This window comes from Papio anubis, chromosome 1, assembly GCF_008728515.1.
Source record: "Papio anubis isolate 15944 chromosome 1, Panubis1.0, whole genome shotgun sequence".
NCBI classification, from domain to species: domain Eukaryota; kingdom Metazoa; phylum Chordata; class Mammalia; order Primates; family Cercopithecidae; genus Papio; species Papio anubis.
Genome location: NC_044976.1, coordinates 124,467,484 through 124,490,614, shown reverse-complemented (window position 1 = coordinate 124,490,614; position 23,131 = coordinate 124,467,484). Strand labels below are relative to the sequence as shown.

General features: G+C 46.4%; 1 protein-coding gene across 3 annotated transcripts in view; it reads left to right on the top strand.

Moving 5' to 3' along the window:
• Positions 1 to 5,878: 5,878 nt before the first annotated feature.
• The window catches only part of GATAD2B (GATA zinc finger domain containing 2B), a 123,169-nt gene continuing 105,916 nt past the window's right edge, over positions 5,879 to 23,131 (top strand). The window contains exon 1 of one of the 3 annotated variants that reach the window (XM_003892694.5): positions 5,879 to 6,122. The gene's annotated coding sequence lies outside the window, so the exon portion shown is untranslated. Of the gene's footprint in view, positions 6,123 to 6,335; positions 7,022 to 23,131 lie in introns of those variants that run through there. The other 2 variants (XM_009181975.4, XM_017947299.3) reach the window with 2 other exon arrangements.

The following is a 23,131-nucleotide window of genomic DNA, read 5'->3' as shown; positions in this document are numbered from 1 at the left end:
CCCGTCTCTCCTAAAAAAAAACACACACACACAAATTAGCCGGGCATGGTGGCACCTGCCTGTAGTCCCAGCTAATTAGGAGGCTGAGGCAGGAGAATCACTTGAACCCCAGAGGCAGAGGTTGCAGTGAGCCGAGATTGCGCCACTGCACTCCAACTTGGGCAACAGAGCGAGACTCCGTCTAAAAAAAAAAAAAAAAAAAAAAGGTCGGCTGGGGCCAGGCACAGTGGCTCATTCCTGTAATCCCAGCACTTTGGGAGGCCGAGGAGGGTGGATTATTTGAGGCCAGGAGTTCGAGACCAGCCTGGCCAACATGGTAAAACCCCATCTCTACTAAAAATACAAAAAATTATGGCTGGACACGGTGGCTCACGCCTATAATCCCAACACTTTGGGAGGCCGAGGAGGGTGGATTATTTGAGGCCAGGAGTTCGAGACCAGCCTGGCCAACATAGTGAAACCCCAACTCTACTAAAAATACAAAGATTAGCCAGGTGTGGTGGCACGTGCCTGTAATCCCAGCTACTTAGGGTGCTGAGGCAGGAGAATCGCTTGAACCCAGGAGGCAGAGGTTGCAGTGAGCCAAGACTATGCTGAGACCATGCCATTGCACTCCAGCCTGGGTGACAGAATGAGACTCCATCTCAAAAAAATAAAAAAATTAAAAAAAAATTAGCTGGGCGTGGTGGTGGGGGCCTGTAATCCCAGCTACTCAGGAGGTTGAGGCATGAGAATTGCTTGAATTTGGAAGGTGGAGTTTGCAGTGAGCTGAGATCGCTCCACTACACTCCAGTCTGGGCAACAGGAGACTCCGTCTCAAAAAAAAAAAAGAAAAAAATCGGCTGCATGTGAGGGCTCACGCTTGTAATGCTAGCAATTGTAATCCAACGCTTGGGGAGGCTGAGGCAGGCAGATTGCTTGACTTCAGGAAGTCGAGATCAGCCTGGGCTAAATAATGATACAACCCCATCTGTCTCCATAATTTCTTTTTTTTTTTTTTTTGAGACAGAGTCTCGCTCTGTCGCCCAGGCTGGAGTGCAGTGGCCGGATCTCAGCTCACTGCAAGCTCCGCCTCCCGGGTTCACGCCATTCTCCTGCCTCAGCCTCCCAAGTAGCTGGGACTATAGGCGCCCGCCACCTCGCCCGGCTAATTTTTTGTATTTTTTAGTAGAGATGGGGTTTCACCGTGTTAGCCAGGATGGTCTCGATCTCCTGACCTCGTGATCCGCCCATTTCGGCCTCCCAAAGTGCTGGGATTACAGGCTTGAGCCACCGCGCCCGGCCCATAATTTCTTTAAAAAATTGAGGAAAATATTGTGTCTGCCACTTAATAATTTTATGATGTCATACAAGTTACTTTACTGCTGTGCCTCAGTTTTTCCTCATCTGCAAACTGGGGGTCATTTAAAGATTAACTATATAATCCATAGCTTCAAAAAGGGAACAAACAGGTAGAGCCTGCATTGGGCACAGGTCATGTCCACTACAGTACTGACCTCACGTACTTGTCTTCCTTAAAGCTTGATCATTCCAGATTGAAAGTCCCCCTCCATGGCCTAATTTTGGTCTTGTTGAAAAGTATTTTCTCGGCCTACTTTTATCTTCCTCGGGCTGGTATATACCACCATGTTTTTCCTATCTCCTCGAAGCCCTTGAAGGATGGCATTTCAGATAGCAAATAATGCACTGGACTGATAATGGACAAAGAAGTAGGTTAGGGGCCGGGCGCGGTGGCTCAAGCCTGTAATCCCAGCACTTTGGGAGGCCGAGACGGGCGGATCACGAGGTCAGGAGATCGAGACCATCCTGGCTAACACAGTGAAACCTCGTCTCTACTAAAAATACAAAAACTTAGCCGGGCGAGGTCGCAGGCGCCTGTAGTCCCAGCTACTCGGGAGGCTGAGGCAGGAGAATGGCGTGAACCCGGGAGGCGGAGCTTGCAGTGAGCTGAGATCCGGCCACTGCACTCCAGCCTGGGTGACAGAGCGAGACTCTGTCTCAAAAAAAAAAAAAAAAAAAAAAAAAAAGAAGTAGGTTAGGGAAAGATGAATGTACCTTCAATGAGGGCAATGACTTTGTCTAATTCACTGCTATATCCCGAGCACATGGATGAGTGCCTGATAACCTAATAGGTGCTCTATCATGTGTGTTCAATGACTGAAAGGAGTCTGAAAGCATTAAAATGTTGTAGTTAGTACAGAAGATCGGTATCATGGGTAGAATACCAACAGAAGCTGAATTTAGAGGTAGGAGAGTGAAATTGTTGAAAAAGCAAGGAAAGTTCTCAAAATTGTTACTATATATTATATTGAATGCTTTAACTATATTCTTGGCAGTGCTCTGAGCATTTTGAAGGTATTATTTTATAATTCTCATAATTAGCTGGTGAACTGGGTACTCTTATTCCCATTTTATAGTTAGGGAAACTAGGGGATACAGAGTAGAGGTAAGTAACTTTCAGCCAAATCACACAACTGGTGAGAGGGAGAGCCAAGATCCAAACTCAGGCAGTCTGACTCTAGAGCCCATGTTCTTACCTGGATACCATACTAGCATAAAAACAAGTTTTAATCTATTTAAAATAAGAATTAGGCCAGGTGTGGTGGCTCACAACTGTAAATCCCAGCACTTTGGGAGGCCAAGGCGGGTAGATCACTTGAGGTCAGGAGTTTGAGATCAGCCTGGCCAACATCTCCACTAAAAATACAAAATTTAGCTGGGTGTGGTGGTGGGTGACTGTAATCCCAGCTACTCAGGAGGCTGAGGCAGGAGAATTGCTTGAACCCAGGAAGTGGAGGTTGTGGTGAGCAGAGAGAGCGCCATTGCACTGTAGCCTGGGCAATAGAGGGAGACTCTGTCTCCAGAAAAAAAAAAAGAGTTGAATGCTGCTTGCAGCGATGTACATCTGTAGTCCCAGCTATTTGGGAGGCTGAAGTGGGAGGACCTTTTTTTTTTTTTTTTGAGACGAGTCTGCTGTGTCGGCCCCAGGTTGGAGTGCAGTGGCCGGATCTCAGCTCATTGCAGTTCACTCCGGTTTTACCATTCTCCTGCCTCAGCCTCCTAGAGCAGCTGGGACTACAGGCTTCACCCTCACCTCGCCAGTTTTTCTGCATTAGTAGAGACGGGTTTCACTGCGGTTAGCCAGGATGGTCTCAACTCCTGACCTCGCGGATCCCCGCCCCATCTCGCCTCCCAAAGTGCTGGATTACAGGCTTGAGCCACCGCTACCGCCGTGGAGGATCTTTTTTTTTGTTTGAGACAGTCTCCCTCTGTCACCCAGGCTGGAATGCAGTGGCGGGATCTCGGCTCACTGCAAGCTCCACCTCCCGGGTTCACACCATTCTCCTGTCTCACCCTCCTGAGTAGCTGGGACTACAGGCGCTCACCACCACGACTGGTTATTTTTTTGTATTTTTAGTAGAGACGGGGTTTCACCGTGTTAGCCAGGATGGTCTGGATCTCCTGACCTCGTGATCTGCCCGCCTCGGCCTCCCAAAGTGCTGGGATTACAGGCGTGAGCTACCACACCAGGCCGGGAGGATCTCTTGAGCCCAGGAGTTTCAGAGCAGCCTGGGTAACATAGCAAGACCTCATCTCTAATTTAAAAAGTAAATAAATAAAGTGGGGGCTGTGGTGGGCGCAGTTGTTCACACCTGTAATCCCAGCACTTTGGGAGGCCAAGGCGAGTGGATCACTTGAGCCCAGGAGTTTGAGACCAGCATGGGGAACATAGTGAAACTCTGTCTTTACTAAAAATACAAAAATCAGTCGGGCTTGGTCACGCGCGCCGGTAATGCCAGCTACTTGGGAGGGTGAGGTGGAAAGACGGCTTGAGCCTGGGTGGTGGAGATTGCAGGGAGCTGCAATCGCGACACTGCACTCCAGCCTGGATGACAGAGGGAGACTGTCTCAAAAAAAAGAAAGAAAAAAGAAAGAAAAAAAGAAAAAAAATGGGGGCGTGTGTTTGTGTAGGATCTACCTATGGCTTTGTCATGTTCTCCATTATAGTTTCATTTCCATTGCACAGCATGACTTTTAGATAATTTGAAAAACATGTTCAAATACCTGTGGAGACTGGTGTGGTGGCTCACACACCTGTAATCCCAGCACTTTGGGAGGCTGAAGCAGGAGGATCACCTGGGGTCAGGAGTTCGAGACCAGCTGGCCAACATGGCGAAACCCCGTCTTTACTAAGAACACAAAAATTAGCCGCGCGCCTGTAATCCCGGCTACTCGGGAGGCTGAGGCAGGAGGATCGTTTGAACCTGGGAGGCGGAGGTTGCAGGAACTGAGATTGTACCACTGCACTCCAGCCTGGGAGACAGAGTGAAAAAAAACAACAACAAAATGCCTGTGTAGGCCGGGCGCGGTGGCTCAAGCCTGTAATCCCAGCACTTTGGGAGGCCGAGACGGGCGGATCACAAGGTCAGGAGATCGAGACCATCCTGGCTAACATGGTGAAACCCCGTCTCTACTAAAAAAAATACAAAAAACTAGCCGGGCGAGGTGGCGGGCGCCTGTAGTCCCAGCTACTCGGGAGGCTGAGGCAGGAGAATGGCGTAAACCCGGGAGGCGGAGCTTGCAGTGAGCTGAGATCCGGCCACTGCACTCCAGCCTGGGCAACAGAGCGAGACTCCGTCTCAAAAAAAAAAAAAAAAAAAAAACAACAACAAAATGCCTGTGGAACCAGTTGTTTCTGAGTTTAAACCACTGTTTAGTCACTAACTAGCGGTCTGACCTTTGGCAAGTTACTTAGCCTCTCTGAGCCTTAGTTTCCTCATCTACCTGGGTTCAAATTTCAGCTTCAATTTCAGCTCTACCACTTAATGTGTAACTTTGGACAAATTTTCTGATCCTAATTTTCCTCATCTGTAAAGTAGGGATAACAGTACCTACCTCACAGTCATGAGGAATAAATACTTCATGTAAAGTTCTTAGCACAGAGCCTGACACAGTCTCCTAAAACGTTAGCTACTATCATAACCTCAACACCCGGACTCTCTTACTTGGTCCCTATCCTCAAGATGCTCCAGAAACGCTGAGTTTAGGAGGGCCTAACTGCTCCGTGGAAGCAGGGAGGCCAGCAAGAGGAGCTGGCCCTTGAGTTGAGTAGGTGGAATCGGGCGGGGTGGGAGGCTGTTTCCTCGCTGAGAACCTAACCAGACCAGGAGTTCCCAAGAGAAGGAGCTGCGAGGGCTCTGCACACCGTAATTCCTCAGCTACTTGGCTAGCTGCCTTTTTTTTTTTTTCTCTGCTGTCGTGGTTTAGTCACGACAGCACCAAGCGGAGGTACGATGAACACCAGGAAGCTCAAAGCCTTTGGCAGACGGAGACAGGCCACACCCCAAAAAGACGGCAAGGCCCAAACGCCTAAAGCTAGTTCTATCGTGAAATTTCCTAGATTCTGTCGCGACGAAACACCGCCCACCTCAGACCCCAGCGCCGTTCGCCAGTCTCCATCTTTAGAATTGAAAGAATGAGAGCTGGCCAAAGGGGAATCCCGGTTTGGAGAGCCTGGGGTACGGCGGCTGCCTGGGGACCAAAACGTCTCTAAGGTAAAGTTGCAGCCTGAAGCGATTTTTTGACCCCCGACACTTAATGGGCTGTCGAAGACCCGGATGTGTCTGGGACTGGCCGAGGTACCCATTAACGCGCCCCCGCTAGACCATCCCCCCTCCTCCGTTTATGATTGGGTTTTAAGCACGCCAATCATCACTTCTCCAGCCACTCATTCTTCAAGGGTGGGGTGAAGTCCCGGCATCTAATCTTCTACTGGCATGGCCGAGAAGATGAGGGCGGGGTGGCCGGCTTAGGTCGCCCAATGGGCGTCGTGGCGTGTGGGTAAGGCGGAGCCGAGGCGCTTGGCAGCTGCCCAATCAGCGTCCTTGTTTGTGTGGTGCCGCCGCCGCCGGTGCAGCCGCCGCCGCCGCCGCTGCCCCCGTCTGTACCGCAGTGTCTGCTCCGCCCGCCCGCCCCGGTCCGGCCCGCCCCCCTCCCCCACCCCCGTCCCTAGTCCCGTCAGCGGGGTCTGGATCCCCCTGTGCCGTCGCCTCTTCCTTTTTCGACGCCTCCGCCGCTGCCTGAGGAGGCGAGCTAGCCGGGAGTTACACCGCCACCGCCAGGTGAGGAGCTTTGGCCTAGGCCAGCCTGGCCGCCCGCCCGCCCGGGGGCGGTGAGGAGCGAGGAAGGGAAGGAGGCTGGGAGGAGGCAGTGGTGGCGGAGGTGGGGGAAGGGAAAGGTGGAGGGGCGGGGGGAGGGGAAGCGCCCGCGAGCCGACGCCCGCCCGCGCGCCCCCGCCTTGCGTCCCCCTCCCCCCACCCCGGCACGGCGCGCCCCCGCCTCGCGCTCCCTCTTCACCTCATCCTCTCCCCACTCCGCGCGCGCGACCCTGTCTTTCACTTCGGCCTCGCGCACCCCCAGCTCGTGTCCCTTCATTTCGTCTCCTTGTACTCTTTCTCCCCTCCCTCACTCCCCGTTTCCCCCGCCATCCCCGCTTTCACTCCCTGCCTCATGCCCGCCATGCTCCCCTCCTTTCCTCTCTAGCGCGCCCCCCCCTTTTTTTTTTTTTTAACTCTCTCCACCCCCAGTGGTGCCCTCAGGGTGCGGGGGCCGCTCCCTGCTCTCAGTCTTGTGTTTGCGGTCGGATGGGACAAATGGGGAATCTAAGGGTGAAGGAAGCACCAGATAATTATCTTTATTTAGGGAAAGGGATCAGGAGCGCAGAACCTTACCCCTTTATTTCGTCGTCCACCGTTCCCTCGCCCTCCCATAGGAGAAGAGAATTGTCTCAGCCCGTGTGGGCACTTAGCTTCTACAGCGACTGGGCTTGTGGGACACACTGGATCTGTTTTCCAGTTCAGTTCCTGAGGGTTGGTGGAACTTACCCTTCCCTAACCAAACCGAGACTTAGAGTACTTTTGGCCTCCCTGCTCTCAATTACACTGAGGAGCGAGCCACTCCTGCGAGTGCAGAGGTTTAGGTGCCATTCGCGCGCCCGGTACAGCTTTCCCCTTTCATAAAGGTATGGTAGCCTCTTTGGATTCTTCCCCAGCATCAACTTCCAAACACAAGATGTTAGCTCATAGGGCTGGCAGTGAGGTGGAGATGGAGGCTTGGTGGTGGGTGGCATGCGGATGCTAACTGAGCTAGCTAGCAACCTTTTTCTCTGTTGTCCCCTGAAGAATCAGGTAGCCTCCTGAGAACCAGTTTTCTCATTTCTGATAAACGCTTATTTGGAGGGCGTGTGTGTGTGTGTGTGTGTGTGTGTGTGTGTCTGTGTGTGTGTGAGAGAGAGAGAGATGGGGGGATACTTAATATATTTCAGCAAAAGGCAAGAGCAGTGTTTTCAGGCCAGACTGCAAAAGAGGGATTTGGAGTTGTAACTGATGGAATTAAAACAGGTTTAACAGATCTGTGTTGGAGAAGAGCTGATGCTTTTGTAGTTTTTGGGATATTTTTTCTAAAAATTTATATTTTGAGTAGAAAAGCATGCATGTGGTGGTACAAAGTGAAAAACAAGCTTCCCTCCCGTCTCTGTCCTACAGCCATCTAGTCTCCTTCCCCTCCTAGCGCAGGTGACTTTGATGTTTTCTGGCAGCAGCATGGTGTCTATGTTGTTGGTGATTATCCTGTTTGGGAGTTTAGTGCTAACTTTATTGCTCTTTATTTGGTATGCTGACCTGAACTCTTCTTTGCAGTCTGATAACAACTTGGATTCTTATTTTTGGTGCTGGAGCTGTCTTTCAAGTATTGTCCTAGAGTAGTATTTCTGTCAGTACTTAGTTGAGAAGGAGGCCACTTCTGAAGGTGCTATGAAGGGGTTCTGTATATTTTGAGGGAAGGCCCACACTTGTTGGATCGTGCTGCTTTTTTTGTGACTGATATCTAGTCCCTGGCTATTTGGGAATGGATCAGATAGCTATTTGGGAATGGCTGTTTGGGTCAAGGATCGGATTCACATAAGCAGATAGCTTATATGAATAACTAGTTGATGGTAGGGCTGTCTTCACTTTTTAGGGGAATAGAGTTTTTTAGTCCAGTGACAGTGATAGTCATCATGGAACAAGATAGAAAAGTACTAATCAGCAGGAATCAGAAGGCTGAATCTATAGGCTGAGTGACCCAGTTTGAGTAGAGGTGAGGCTTACAGACTTCTGTCCTGCCTATTATTCCTTACTTGAGAACACTCTCCATGAGGTGAGAGTGATTTGTAGTTGACAGCAGCATCCATCTTTATGACACTGTGGTTTGCCTTCCATGACCGTATGTGATGTCTGTTAACTTCCTGTTTAGAGGCAGTCCGAGTAGGGTCTGAATATAGGCTGCATTCAGATAATTTTCTAGGAACATTGTTAACCAGGTCCCCTGATCAGCCCTTCACATCTAAATTCTGTCAGTAACTTTTACTGATGCGCTTAGCATAGGGCCACAGGGTGGTGACAGAGGGAAGTGTGAGGAATTTGTTCTGAGCCTCACAACCTTAAAGTACTTTCAGAAGCTTGTATGCTGTCCCCCATTTTGGGGGTTCGCCTGCTCCTCCCCTTTTTTTTGCCAGACAGGCAAGGCTGGACCTCCAGGTTGAATTTTGGGGATCATTGTGTCAGTGAAGGTATCCTAATCATGTGTTGAGACCTCTGAATTCATCTCACCTTTAAGCAGTGAGTCTTGTATGTTGCATGTAAAGCGTGCCTCTTGTTTCAATTTACTGATTCTTCCTTCCTTTCCTCCCCCACCCACCAAACTGGAGGTGCATGTGGGGGAAAACAGCAGCTGTGCTGTCCTGATTTCTAGACTCTGGAGCATATTCCATGTTAGCCACCCCATTGGGAGTCATGCTGACAAGCAGCCCCTCTGCACTTAGCTTAGAAGGCTCATGTTGTTTGGCTCATTGAGAAAAGCCAACCAGCTTTGGTTGATTACAACAAGTGCTAGAGAAATCGTAAGATTTGAGCCATAACTGGGACTGAGGGACTTTCTTTTCCAGACTTTTGCAGTACTTAAAGCCGTGCATTATTACGTATCAAGTCACAATAGCCAGACATTTTCTGAGGTAGTTTGGAGGGAAAGAAAAAGTAAAGACACACACCCAGATTGACTGTAAATCTAGTCCTGGCATAAAACTGTCCACCTCTTGCTTGGGGAAAAAATCCAACCTATCAGACAATACGACACAGAGTTGCAGTTCTCCTACTGTTGGCTAAGCCTAGGAAAAGATATATAAGGAAGTTCAGTTTCTGTTAAAATGGCTGGATTTTGTGGTGAACCTTCTATTAGCCATATTGTTTGGTTTATCCTCAGTAATCTGTGTGAAACTTTTTTATAGGTCCAGGTTGGGGATTTTGGTGGCTCCAGAATCCTTGAAGCAGGAACCTCCTTTCTTTGTGTAGCAGTGATGAAAGCCTCTGAAGAGTAGGTCTGATTTGAAACAGACCCCTCCTCATGTTCCATCTTTTACCTTCTCCCTTGTGGATATTTGAAATATTCCTATATAGCTTGAATTCATCCAGTAAGAAGGGAGTGACCCAGGGTCATTAGGGCTTAACCTGTCTGAGGTATTTAGGTTGTGGCTTGGTAATGTTTGCTGTCTTTCACAAAACCCCCCTTACCTTTGCTATTTACCTAAGTTGCCATCAGCTGACAAGAAACTATCAACAGTTTTGTGTTATAGTACCAAAAGCAGCAGAGTACTAAGAACACATCATTTGTTACTTTTGAGATATGAGGTGGTCAAATCCAGACCTCGAATCATAGTAACTGCAGAAACATCTTTGACAATGTGTGAACTTAATTGTTACTAATATTAACTAGTAAACTGCTAAAGAAATTAAGGGAAATTATAGCAATTCCGTATTCCTGAGCCATTCTCTTACTGTTTTTCACACCTGGCTCGTTCCATTTCATTTATCTTTATTTTATTTTATATTTTTTGAGATGGAGTTTCGCTCTCGTTGCCCAGGCTGGAGTGCAGTGGCGTGATCTCAGCTCACTGCAACCTCTGCCTCCCGGGTTCAAGCAATTCTTCTGCCTCAGCTTCCCAAGTAGCTGGGATTACAGTCACCTATCACCGTGCCTGGCTAATTTTTGTATTTTTAGTAGAGACAGGGTTTCACCATATTGGCCAGGCTGGTCTCGAACTTGTGACCTCTCGTGATCTGCCGACCTTAGCCTCCCAAAGTGCTGGGATTATAGGCATGGAGCCACTATGCCCACTACGCCTGGCCTTAGTATCCATTTGAAAAAATAAATCAGGTTACTGTTACCTAAAGCTGAGAGCCATACTTTAAATCTCCTGATCAAAGCTTTCTTGGGCTTGTCTCATTTCAAGGGAAGGTGGAATTTATAATCTTTAAAAATATATGCTGGAATGTTAGTAGGATTTAGATTAGACGCCAGGATTAATAAACTCACATTATAATTGTGGAGGATTGCAAATACTAACCGGAAGGCTTGTGCATCTCTTACCCAGAAGATTTTTATAATGTTAGCATTTCGAGAGTATTTAAATTCAAACTTGCTGGAAGAGAGGGGCTAAGCTAATATATTGCAGATTGGACTAGTGGAACACAGGTTGTGGAGAGCCTCAAAGTCCTGGGTTGAATTCTAGCTTTGTAGTTTATTAGCTAACTGACTTTGGGTAAGGCTACTAATTTTTGAATTCCTATTTCTTGCAGAGTGATGCCAGTCCTTGCAATAGCCTTTAAGGTTTTACATGGTTTGCCCTCCTCACCCTCTTCCATTTTTGATCGGCTGTCATCTTCCCTCTTGCTCTCTCCATTCCAGCCACACTGACTTGTTTCTTGAATGCTGATCAGTCACACTCTTTATCTTAGAACCTTTGCAGGTTCCTAAGACCAAGTGATTCCTTCCAGTGGGAAAACAGCTAGGTTTCCCCACAGAGAATGGCTGATTGCGTCACCTCCTTAACATCTTTGCTTAAATGTCACCTTCTTAATGAAGTCTTATCCTTCCTCTCTTTAAAATTGTATTGTCAGTCCCCATCCCTCACGCTTAATTATCCTTCCCTGCTCTATTTTCTTTTTCATAGCACTTACACCTTTATAATATATTTGTTACATGTATTACCTGTTGATTCTGTTTCTGTGTTGTAGGTCTTAGAAGGCATGGATTTGTTTTGGTAATTTGTTTAGTGCCTAGTACAGTGCCTGGCATGTAGTTAATAATAAATGTTTGTTGGCTGGGGTTGGTGGCTCACGCCTGTAATTCTAGCACTTTAGGAGGCTGAGGCTGGCGGATCACATGAGGTCAGGAGTTCGAGACCAGCGTAGCCAGCATGGTGAAACCCCGTGTTTACTAAAAATACAAAAATTAGCTGGGCGTGGTGGCGGGCACCTGTAATCCCAGCTACTTGGGAGGCCGAGGCAGGAGAATAGCTTGAACCCTGGAGGTGGAGGTTGCAGTGAGCGGAGATTGCACCATTGCACTCCAGCCTGGGTGATAGTGTGAGACTCAGTTTCAAAAAAAAAAAAAGGCTGGGCATGGTGGCTCACACCTGAAATCCCAGCACTTTGGGAGGCCGAGGCGGGTAGATCACGAGGTCAGGAGTTCCAGACCAGCCTGGCCAAGATGGTGAAACCCCATCTCTACTAAAAATACAAAAATTAGCCGGACATGGTGGCGGGCACCTGTAATCCCAGCTACTCAGGAGGCTGAGGCAGAGAATTTCTTGAACCCGGGAGGCAGAGGTTGCAGTGATCCGAGATCGCCCCTTTGCACTCCAGCCTGGGCAACAGAGTGAGACTCTGTCTCAAAAATAAACAAACAAAATTTTGTTGATCCAATAGGAATAGAAATAACCTGTCATACTAATCTCATGTTTGTAACAAAAGTATGAAATATAAGCATAAAATGTTTTGTGAACTTTAAAGCATAATGCAAATAATGATGAAATTATTGGCCGGGCGCGGTGGCTCAAGCCTGTAATCCCAGCACTTTAGGCCGAGACGGGTGGATCACGAGGTCAGGAGATCGAGACCATCCTGGCTAACACGGTGAAACCCCGTCTCTACTAAGAAATACAAAAAACTAGCCGGGCGAGGTGGCGGGCGCCTCTAGTCCCAGCTACTCGGGAGGCTGAGGCCGGAGAATGGCGTGAACCCGGGAGGCGGAGCTTGCAGTGAGCTGAGATCCGGCCACTGCACTCCAGCCTGGGCGACAGAGCGAGACTCCGTCTCAAAAAAAAAAAAAAAAAAAAGAAATTATTGCCTTCGCATTAAAATGGTAAAATACACTTGATTATTGAAAAAAATCTTCATATGTATTCCATATATTGTCATTTCTCTCCTAAACTCAAGCCCCTTGTTTCCAGTTGTCTCCTGTGTGCTAGACATATCTACCTTTGTATCAGGTTGGTACTCAAACTCATTTCCAACATCATCTCTTCCCTGTGATTCATTGAGTCGTCTAAACCAGAAATGTGAGCATCATCGTCACTTCTGTCTTACCTATTACTTTGTAAATATTTCTGAATCTGTAGCTTCTTCTGTGTCTCCACTGCTGTTCTCATTCAGCAGCTCTTATTTTGAGATATTGCCTTGATCTCTTACAGATCTGTTTATAGTCTTATTCTCTTTTTCTTTTTTTTTTCTTGAGGTGGAGTCTTTGTCACTGGAGTGCAGTGGTGCAATCTTAGCTCACTGCAACCTCCACCTCCTGGGTTCAAGTGATTCTCCTGCTTCAGCCTCCCGAGTAGCTGGGATTATAGGTGTCTGCCACTACACCCAGATAATTTTTGTATTTTTCGTTGAGACGAGGTTTCACCATGTTGCCCAGGCTGGTCTCAAACTCCTGACCTCAAGTGATCCGCCTATCTGGGCCTCCCAAAGTACTGGGATTATAGGAGTGAGCCACTGTACCCGGCCGTCTTATTCTCTTGTAAACTCTCTATCATCGTATCTTCAAAATAGTCTAACGCTTACTGATTACTCTACTTGCCTCATCTTAAAAGTATTCAGTAGTTTCCAATTATTAAAAGATTGAAATTTAAACTTTGAATGGTATTTAAGGCCCTTTATGATGTTGGCATTTGCCTTCCTATCCAACCTTTTTTCTGTACCTTATAGTTAACGTGTGAGCAAATTTTAGTGGTTTCTTTGTTTGTTTGGTTTGTTTTTTTGAGACAAGATCTGGCTCTGTTGCCCAGGCTCCGTGGAGCACTGTGGCACGATCTCGGCTCACTGCAACTTCCGCCTCCTGAGTTCAAGTGATCCTCCTACCTCAGCCTCAGTAGCTGGGACTATAGGCCTGTGCCACCTTGCCCAGCTAATTTTTGAAATACTGTTCTTTTAGTTACAGGTAGCTTCTAAATCTCATCAAAAATGCCACTTCTTCTGGGAAACCTTCCCTGACTTGCCCAAAGAGACTTAGATAACACATTTTCTTCTTTGCTCTCTTTATAATTTTTATTAATTTTATTTTAATTTATTTTTTGAGATGGAGTCTCGCTCTGTCACCCAGGCTGGAGTGCAATGGTGCGATCTTGACTCATTGCATCTGCCGCTGCCCGGGTTCAAGTGATTCTCCTGCCCCAGCCTCCTGAGTAGCTAGGACTACAAGCATGCCACTGCGCCCAGCTAATTTTTGTATTTTTAGTAGAGACGGGGTTTCACCACGTTGGCCAAGCTGGTCTTGATCTCTTGACCTTGTGATCCGCCTGACTCGGCCTCCCAAAGTGCTAGGATTACAGGCATGAGCCACCGTGCCTGGCCTTTTTATTTTATTTTATTTTATTTTTTTTTTTTTTGGGGGGGGACAGAGTTTTGCTCTGTCACCCAGGCTGGAGTGCAATGGTGCGATCTCAGCTCACTGCAACCTCCACCTTCTGGGTTCACGTGATTCTCCTGCCTCAGCCTCCCAAGTAGCTGGGATTACAGGTGCCTGCTGCCATGCCCAGCTAATATTTTGTAGTTTTTGTAGAGACGATGGAGTTTCACCATATTGTTCATGTTGTCCGGACTGGTCTCGAACTCCTGACCTTAGGAGATCTTCCCGCCTTGGCCTCCCAAAGTGTTGGGATTACAGGCGTGAGCCACTGTTCCTGGCTTTTTTTTTTTCTTTTGAGACACAGCTTTGCTCTGTTGCCCAGATTGAAGTGCAATCGCACAGTCAGTTTAGTGTAACCTTGAACACCCGGAGCTCAAGCAGTCCTGCCTCAGCCTCCTGAGTAGTTGAGACTACAGGTACACACCACCAAGCCTAATTTTTAAATTTTTTGTAGGGATGGGGCCTCCCTGTGTTGCCCAGTCTGGTCTTGAACTCCTGGCCTCAAGTAGTCCTCCCGCCTTGGCCTCCTAAGGTGTTGGGATTACAGGTGTGAACCACTGCACCCAGCCTTGCTGTGTCTTTTTACTGTTGTATTTCCATTGCCTAGCATGGTGCCTGTCACCTAAAAAATATTTTAAAATATTTGCTGAATAAATACTCCTATGGGTTTAGAAAATACAGCATAAATTTAGAAATGCCCCTTCTGTTATATTCTGGGAACAGAACAAGGTTGGAGCCTTGATTCTGCCGTTTACCATCTGTGTGACCTTGGTTGAATCACTTGAAGTCTCTGAGCCTTAGTTTCCTCACCTTAAAAATTAGAATCAGTAACTGCTTTATTTATTTTGCTAAGTTTCTTTGTCAGTCAAATAAGGTAATGCATGTCAAGGTACTTTATAAACTGTAAAAGCACTGTGTTATTTTTTTTTTTTTTTTTTTTTTTTTTTTTTGAGACGGAGTCTTGCTCTGTGCCCCAGGCTGGAGTGCAGTGGCGCGATCTCGGCTCACTGCAAGCTCCGCCCCCCCGGGTTCACGCCATTCTCCTGCCTCAGCCTCCTGAGTAGCTGGGACTACAGGCGCCCGCCACCTCGCCCGGCTAATTTTCTTGTATTTTTAGTAGAGACAGGGTTTCACCGTGTTAGCCAGGATGGTCTCGATCTCCTGACCTCGTGATCCGCCCGTCTCGGCCTCCCAAAGTGCTGGGATTACAGGCTTGAGCCACCGCGCCCGGCCCACTGTGTTATTTTTAATCATTATGTGTCTACACAAGTTGAGCTTTCCTCACAACTCTTTTTTTTTTTTTTTTGAGATGGAGTCTGGGGGCTAGAGTGCAATGGTGCGATCTCGGCTCACTGCAACGTCCGCCTCCCGGGTTCAAATGATTCTCCTGCCTCAGCCTCCCGAGTAGCTGGGATTACAGGTGCCTGTCGCCATGCCCAGCTAATTTTTGTATTTTTAGTAGAGTCAGGATTTGACCGTGTTGGCCAGACTGGTCTCAAACTCCTGACCTTGTGATCCCCCTGCCTTGGCCTCCTGGAGTGGTGGGATTACAGACGTGAGTCACTGCGCCCGGCCCCTTGTAACTCTTGACTCGTTTTTTTTCTTCTTCTTCTTACTTATTTTTTTTTTGAGACGGAGTCTGGCTCTGTTGTCCAGGCGTGGAGGGCAGTGGCACCATCTCGGCTCACTGGAAGCTCTGCCTCCCAGGTTCACGCCATTCTCCTGCCTCAGCCTCCTGGGTAGCTGGGACTACAGGTTCCTGCCACCATGCCTGGCTAATGTTTTTTTGTATTTTTAGTAGAGATGGGGTTTCACTGTGTTAGCCAGGATGGTCTCGATCTCCTGACCTCGTGATCTGCCTGCCTCGGCCTCCCAAAGTGCTGGGATTACAGGCGTGAGCCACTGCGACCAGCTTAGGCCAGATACCTTTTAGAAACATCAGTGGTATGAGGGCTGCCATTTTTCCTCCATGAATTCGAAGGCAAATGTTGCAGTTCAACCAACTCAGCCTTCACCTTCAGTGCATTCCCAGGAGGATAGTTGTAACTGAGCTGGTGCCACTGCCTTTCATCTAACAGTAGAGACAGGGTTTCACCATGTTGGCCAGGCTGGTCTTGAACTCCTGACCTCAGGTGATCCACCTGCCTCCACCTCCCAAAGTGCTGGGATTACAGGTGTGAGCCACTGTGCCCGGCCTGTCCTGTCTTATAAAGGCATAAAGGTTGTTTAAATGATGTTCACTGCTAGATTCCAAACTTTTTATCTAGCAGTGTGAAATTTTAATCTACCAGTAAATAAATTGAAAAGATTTCCTCAGTAGGGTAACATTTTCCAATCACTCTTTAACAATTACATGGCTAGGTTGATGTGTTGCCATCAAAAGGATTGAAACAGTTGATCACATGTGTTGCTACTGCCACGGATAGGTTGGCCAGAAGACCTTTGAAGTATCCGCCGTTAGGTTCTGTGAAATTTGATGTGAATAGAATGACATTCTTTCTGTGTACTACAGTTTGGCCTTTAATAAGTATCCGTGCATAAATTTACGTGTTACTGTGTCATTCTCTTATTTTATAATTCAGATAGTAATGAATTCTCAGTTTCTCACCTGAATGTATAGAGAATTTGAAAGTTTTGCTTATTTATTTGTTTTGAGACAGATTCTTGCTGTGTCAACCAGCTTAGCCTTCACCTTCAGTTCAACCCACTTAGCCTTCACCTTCAGTGCATTCCCAGGAGGATAGTAATTGAGCTGGTGAAGAAAAAAAAATTTTTTCATTTTTTTTTGAGAACTCATGAATTTACATACATAGGTACCACCCTTTATGAACATTTTGATTGTTGCATGACTTTGTACCATGAAAGCCTTTATATCTACCTAATATTATACTGTAAGTTCCTAATTTTGTCAAATATATTGTGGTAGATATCACCAAAGAGTATAACTAAGGTTAGAATCTGGGCATTTTTAATTTCCAAGTTAACCCTTCTATTCTGGCTCACTGAATACTTGACAATTACAGGGAGAGTAAAATGGAATATGATAAAGTTGTATCAAAGTACAAAAACTACAATGTAGTTTATGTGTGACTTTTGTGCTATGTTCTAGATTCAATTGTATTGAGGGTATAAAAGAACCGATGAATAAAGGATACTGTTATGGTGCAGGAAGGTATTAGAGGAGGACAGTGAGATTTTTTTACCCATTATTTTATAGGTTTATGAATTAAGTGAAGAAGACTTTGGAAGTTGGCTTTTTGTTGTTGTTGTTGTTGAGATGGAGTCTCGCTCTGTCGCCCAGGCTGGAGTGCAGTGGCCGGATCTCAGCTCACTGCAAGCTCCGCCTCCCGGGTTTACGCCATTCTCCTGCGTCAGCCTCCCAAGTAGCTGGGACTACAGGCGCCCGCCACCTCGCCCGGCTAGTTTTTTGTATTTTTTTAGTAGAGACGGGGTTTCACCGTGTTAGCCAGGATGGTCTTGATCTCCTGACCTTGTGGTCCACCCGTCTCGGCCTCCCAAAGTGCTGGGATTACAGGCTTGAGCCACCGCACCCGGCCTTTTTTTTTTTTTTTTTTTTGAGATGGAGTTTTGCTCTTGTTGCCCAGGCTGGAGTGCAATGGCGTAATCTTGGCTCACTACAACCTCTGCCTCCTGGGTTCAAGTGATTCTCCCGCCTCAGCCTCCCAAGTAGCTGGGATTACATGCGCCTGCCAACATGCCCAGCTAATTTTTTGTATTTTTAGTAGAGACAGGGTTTTACCATGTTGGCCAGGCTGGTCACGAACTCCTGACCTCAGGCGATCCGCCCACCTCGGCCTCCCAAAGTGCTGACCCAGCCCGGAAGTTCCGCATTTTCAATTTTGTTGTTAATTTTTGTTGATGGCACTGCTTAGTAAATCTTTAATGAGATGCCTAAACTGTGTCACATTAGCTCTTTTGTTGGTTGTTGTGAAGACTTTGTTGATTTGTGTGTATGTGTATCTTTCATTCTCTCCTCTTGCTCTTTTTAAAAAAAAATATATTCTCAGTGTTGTGTGTAAATTGAATTTTTGTGGCTGGATATGAGAAAATAGTATGGTGGTACTCTTAGTGGATATTTTTCATTTAATTTCTTAAAAGCTTTCCTCCTTTGGTTAAACTAGAATAGCTTTTGCTCTTTTTTCACTTTATTCCCTGGATTATCTGTGTTCCAGAGAATATGCTTCAATTTCTCACTGATACTCTTAAAGCTTCTATGAATTGAAATATTTTAGAGATATATTTCTCTACCTTCTCACCTGTAGGGGACACCTTTTATTGTACTATATACAGGTGCTCCTTGATTTATGATGAGGTTATGTCCCTGTAAACTTATTGTAGGTTGAAAATAGCCTAAGTCAAAAATGCATTTAATACAACTAACCTGCTAAACATCATAGCTTAGATTAGCCTACCTTACATGTGTTCAAAATGCTTACATTAGCTTACAGTTGGACAAAATTATCTAATACAAAGCCTATTTTATTTATTTATTTATTTAGAGACAGAGTCTTGCTCTGTCACCCAGGCTAGAGCACAGTGGCGTAATCTCGGTTCACTGCAACCTCTGCCTCCTGGGTTCAAGTGATTCTTCTGCCTCAGCCTCCTGAGTAGCTGGAATTACAGGTGCCTGCCACCACATCCGGCTAATTTTTGTATTTTTAGTAGAGATGGGGATTCACCATGTTGGCCAGGCTGTTCTTGAACTCCTTACCTCAGCTGATCCACTCACCTTGGCCTTCCAAAGTGCTGGGATTACAGGAATGAGCCACTGCGCCCAGCCCAAAGCCTATTTTATAATAAAGTATTGGCTATCTCACGTAATTTATTGAATATTATGCCAAAAGTGTAAACCAGAATGGTTGAGTGTGTATTTGAAGTACAGTTTCTACCAAATGTGTATCACCTTCACACCATCGTAAGGTCGAAAAATTTTAAGTTGAGCCATTGTAAGTTGGGGAATATACATACTTGGCGAGTGGTCTTCTAACCTGTGTGTGAAAATCACTAGTAGCTTACCAATTCACTGTGAATTCCTTGTTTATTTTTAGGCAGTATTTTAGAAAGCTTACGTATCTATACATACAACATTACTTTTTTTTTTTTTTTTTTTTTGAGACGGAGTCTCGCGCTGTCGCCCAGGCTGGAGTGCAGTGGCGCGATCTCGGCTCACTGCAAGCTCCGCCTCCCGGGTTCACGCCATTCTCCTGCCTCAGCCTCCTGAGTAGCTGGGACTACAGGCGCCCACCACCGCGCCCGGCTAATTTTTTGTATTTTTAGTAGAGACGGGGTTTCACTGTGGTCTCGATCTCCTGACCTTGTGATCCGCCCGCCTCGGCCTCCCAAAGTGCTGGGATTACAGGCGTGAGCCACCGCGCCCGGCCACAACATTACTTTTTAAAAAATTATTATTATTATTATTATTATATTGAGACGGATTCTCGCTGTCACCAGGCTGGAGTACAGTGGCACAGTCTTAGCTCACTGCAACCTCCGCCTCTTGGGTTCAGGCAATTCTTCTGCCTCAGCCTCCCAAGTAGCTGGAACTACAGGCATGCGCCACCACACCCAGCTAATTTTTTTTTTTTTTTAGATGTTGCCGAGGCTGGAGTGCAGTGGCATGATCTCGGCTAACTGCAACCTCTGCCTCCCAGGTTCAAGCAATTCTCCTGCCTTAGCCTCCCAAGTAACTGGGATTACAGGAGCGTGCCACCACACCCAGCTAATTTGTTTTCTTTTTTTTTTTTTATTTGTATTTTTAGTAAATGCAGGGTTTCACCATGTTGGCCAGACTGGTCTCGAACTCCTGACCTTGTGATCCACCCACCTTGGTCTCCCAAAGTTCTGGGATTACAGGCGTGAGCCACCACGCCTGGCCAAATTGTGTATTTTTAATAGAGACAGGTTTCACCATGTTGACCAGGATGGTCTTGATCTCTTAACTTGTGATCTGCCTGCCTTGGCTTCCCAGAGTGTTGGGATTACAGGCGTGAGCCATCGTGCCCGGCCTTAAAAATTATTTTTAATATGGCCGGGCACGGTGGCTCACACCTGTAATCTCAACACTTTGGGAGGCCGAGGCGGGTGGATCATGAGGTCAGGAGATCAAGACCACGGTGAAACCCTGTCTCTACTAAAAATACAAAAAATTATCATGGTGGCAGGTGCCTGTAGTCCCAGCATCTCGGGAGGCTGAGGCAGGAGAATGGCGTGAACCCGGGAGGCGGAGGTTGCAGTGAGCCCAGATTGTGCCGCTGCACTCCAGCCCGGGCAACAGAGCAAGATCCATCTAAAAAAAAAAAAAAATTAATGAGACAAGATTTTGCTCTCTTGCCCAGGCTGGAATGCAGTTGGGGAATCAAGGCTCACTACAGCCCTCACTTCCTGGGCTCAAGTGATCCTTGTGCCTTAGTCTCCCAAGTAGCTGAGACCACAGGCACGTGCCACTCTACCCGGCTAATTTTTAAAATAAATTTTGTGGGGATGGGAATCTTGCTGTGTTGTCTAGGCAGATCTCAAACTCTTGGGCTCAAGCAGTCCTCCTACCTCAGCCTCCTAAAGTGCTGAAATGTAATCCATGTTCCAGAGCACTTTGGGAGGCCAAGACAGGAGAATTGCTTGAGCTTAGGAGTTAGAGGCTGCAGTGACCTAGGACTGTACTGCACTTCAGCCTTGGGGATAGAACACAACCTTGTTTGTTTCTTTCTTTTTTTTTAAAAAAAAAAAGTATGTTTCTAGGCCAGGTGTGGTGGCTCACGCCTGTAATCCCAGCACTTTGGGAGGGCCACGTGGGCGGATCACCTGATGTCGGGAGTTCAAGACCAGCTTGATCAATATGGAGAAACCCTGTCTCTACTAAAAACATAAAATTAGCCGGGCGTGGTGACGCATGCTTGTAATCCCAGCTACTGGGGAGGCTGAGGCAGGAGAATCGCTAGAACCCGGGAGGCAGAGGTTGCGAGATCGCAACATTGGATTCTAGCCTGGGCAACGAGTGAAACTCCATCTCAAAAAAAAAAAAAAAAAAGTATGTTTCTGGAGTCAAAAAGTCCTGGGTTCAAATTTCTGCTCCACCATTTAGTTAGTTATATTTTACTTAACTTCTCTGTGCCTGGCAGATAGTAAATGTCCAGTAAATGTTAGTCATGTTTTACTTTTCATTTTTTAAAATTGTATAGCAATGGGGTCTTGCTGTGTTGCCCAGGCTAGTCTCAAACTCCTAGGCTCAAGCAGTCCTCCCACCTCAGCCTCCCAAAGTGGTGAGATTACAGGCATGAGCCATGGCACCCAGCCTGTCATTCTTGTAAAAAAAATAATGGTAAACCTGGCAGATAGATGTGTGCATGCGTGTGTGCGTGTGTGTGTGTTAAAATGTACATAAAGTTTACATCTTAGGCTGGGCATGGTGGCTCACGCCTGTAATCCCAGCACTTTGGGAGGCCGAGGCAGGCAGATCATGTGGTCAGGAGTGTGAGATCAGCCTGAGCAACATGGTGAAACCCCATTTCTACTAAAAATACAAAAATTAACTGGACGTGGTGGCGCATGCCTGTAATCCCAGCTACTCGGGAGGCTGAGGCAGAAGAATCACTTGAACCCAGGAGGTGGAGGTTGCAGTGAGCCGAGATCATGCCACTGCACTCCAGCCTGGCAACAGAGCGAAACTCCATCTCAAAAAAAAAAAAAAAAAAATTTTAACCAGGTGTGGTGGCAGTTGTTTGTAGTCCCAGCTACTCAGGAGGCTGAGACAGGAGAATTGCTTGAACCCAGGAGGCAGAAGTTGCGGTGAGCTGAGCTTGCGCCACTGCACCCCAGCCTGGGTGACAGAACCAGACTCCGAGACTCCGTCTTAAAAAAAAAAAAATTGACCATTTTGAAGTATACAGTTTAGTGACATTAAGTACATTGATGTTGTGTAACAAACACCAACATTAATCTCCAGAACTTTTTCATCTTCCCAAATTGAAACTTTGTACATACTGAACTATAACTCCCATTCTCCCCTCTCCCCAGCTCCTGGCAGTCACCATTCTACTTTGTTTCTATGAATTTGACTACTTCAGGTACTTCATATAAATGGAATCATACCACATTTGTCCTTTTGTGTCTGGCTTATTACACTAAAAATATCTTCAGGGTTTATCCATGTTGTAGCATATATCAGAATTTCATTTTTTAAGGCTGAATAATATTCCGTTGTATGTAAATATCTCATTTTGTTTATCCATTCATGGGTTGGTGGATGTCTGGATTGTTTCTGCCTTTGGCTGTTGCAAACAAGGCTGCTGTGAACATGACTGGGCAGGTATCTGCTTGAGTCCCTGTTTTCCGTTGTTTTGCATATAGGGTGTATATCCAGAATTGGAATTGTTAGATCATGATACTTCTGTTTTTGAGTAATTGTTACAGTTTTCCACAGTAACTGTATCATTTACATTTCTGTCGGCAATGCACTAAGGTTCCGGTCCCTCAACATCCCTGCCAATACTTGTTATTTTTGTTTTGTTTTTTTGAATAGGAATTCTAGTGGATGTGAGGTAGTAGTATCTCATTGTGGTTTTGATTTGTAATTCCCTAAGATTAGTGATGTTGATCATCTTTTCAGGTGCTTATTGGCTATTTGTGTATTTCCTTTGGAGAAATGTCTATTCAAATCCTTCGCTTAGTTTTTAATTGGGTTTTTATTGTTGTTTTTGTTGCTAAGTTGTAGGAGTTCTTTGTATATTCTGTATTTTAATCCATTATCCATATATATGATTCTCATTCAGTGGGTTGCCCTTTCACTCTATAGTGTCCTTTGATGCACAAAAAATTTAATTTTGATGAAGTCCTGTTAATCTGTTTTTTTTTTTCCTTTTTTTGCCTGTGCTTTTGGTGTCTTTTTTTTTTTTTTTTTTTGAGACGAAGTCTTGCTTTGTCACCCAGGCTGGAGTGCAGTGGCACGATCTCCACTCACTGCAAGCTCCGCTTCCCGGGTTCACACCATTCTCCTGCCTCAGCCTCCCGTGTAGCTGGGACTACAGGCGCCCGCCACCACGCCCGGCTCATTTTTTTAAATGTATTTTTAGTAGAGACGGGGTTTCACCGTGTTAGCCAGGATGGTCTCGATCTCCTGACCTCGTGATCCACCCGTCTCGGCCTCCCAAAGTGCTGGGATTACAGGTGTGAGCCACCGCACCCGGTTGCTTTTGGTGTCTTAAGTCGTTGTCAAGTCCAACATCATGAAGCATCTAAGAGTTTTAGCTCTTCTATTTAGTCTTTCATTTATTTTGAGTTTTTTCTCATTTTTTAAATTTACTTTTTGTATTGTATCATTTTTGTATTACTGTAAATG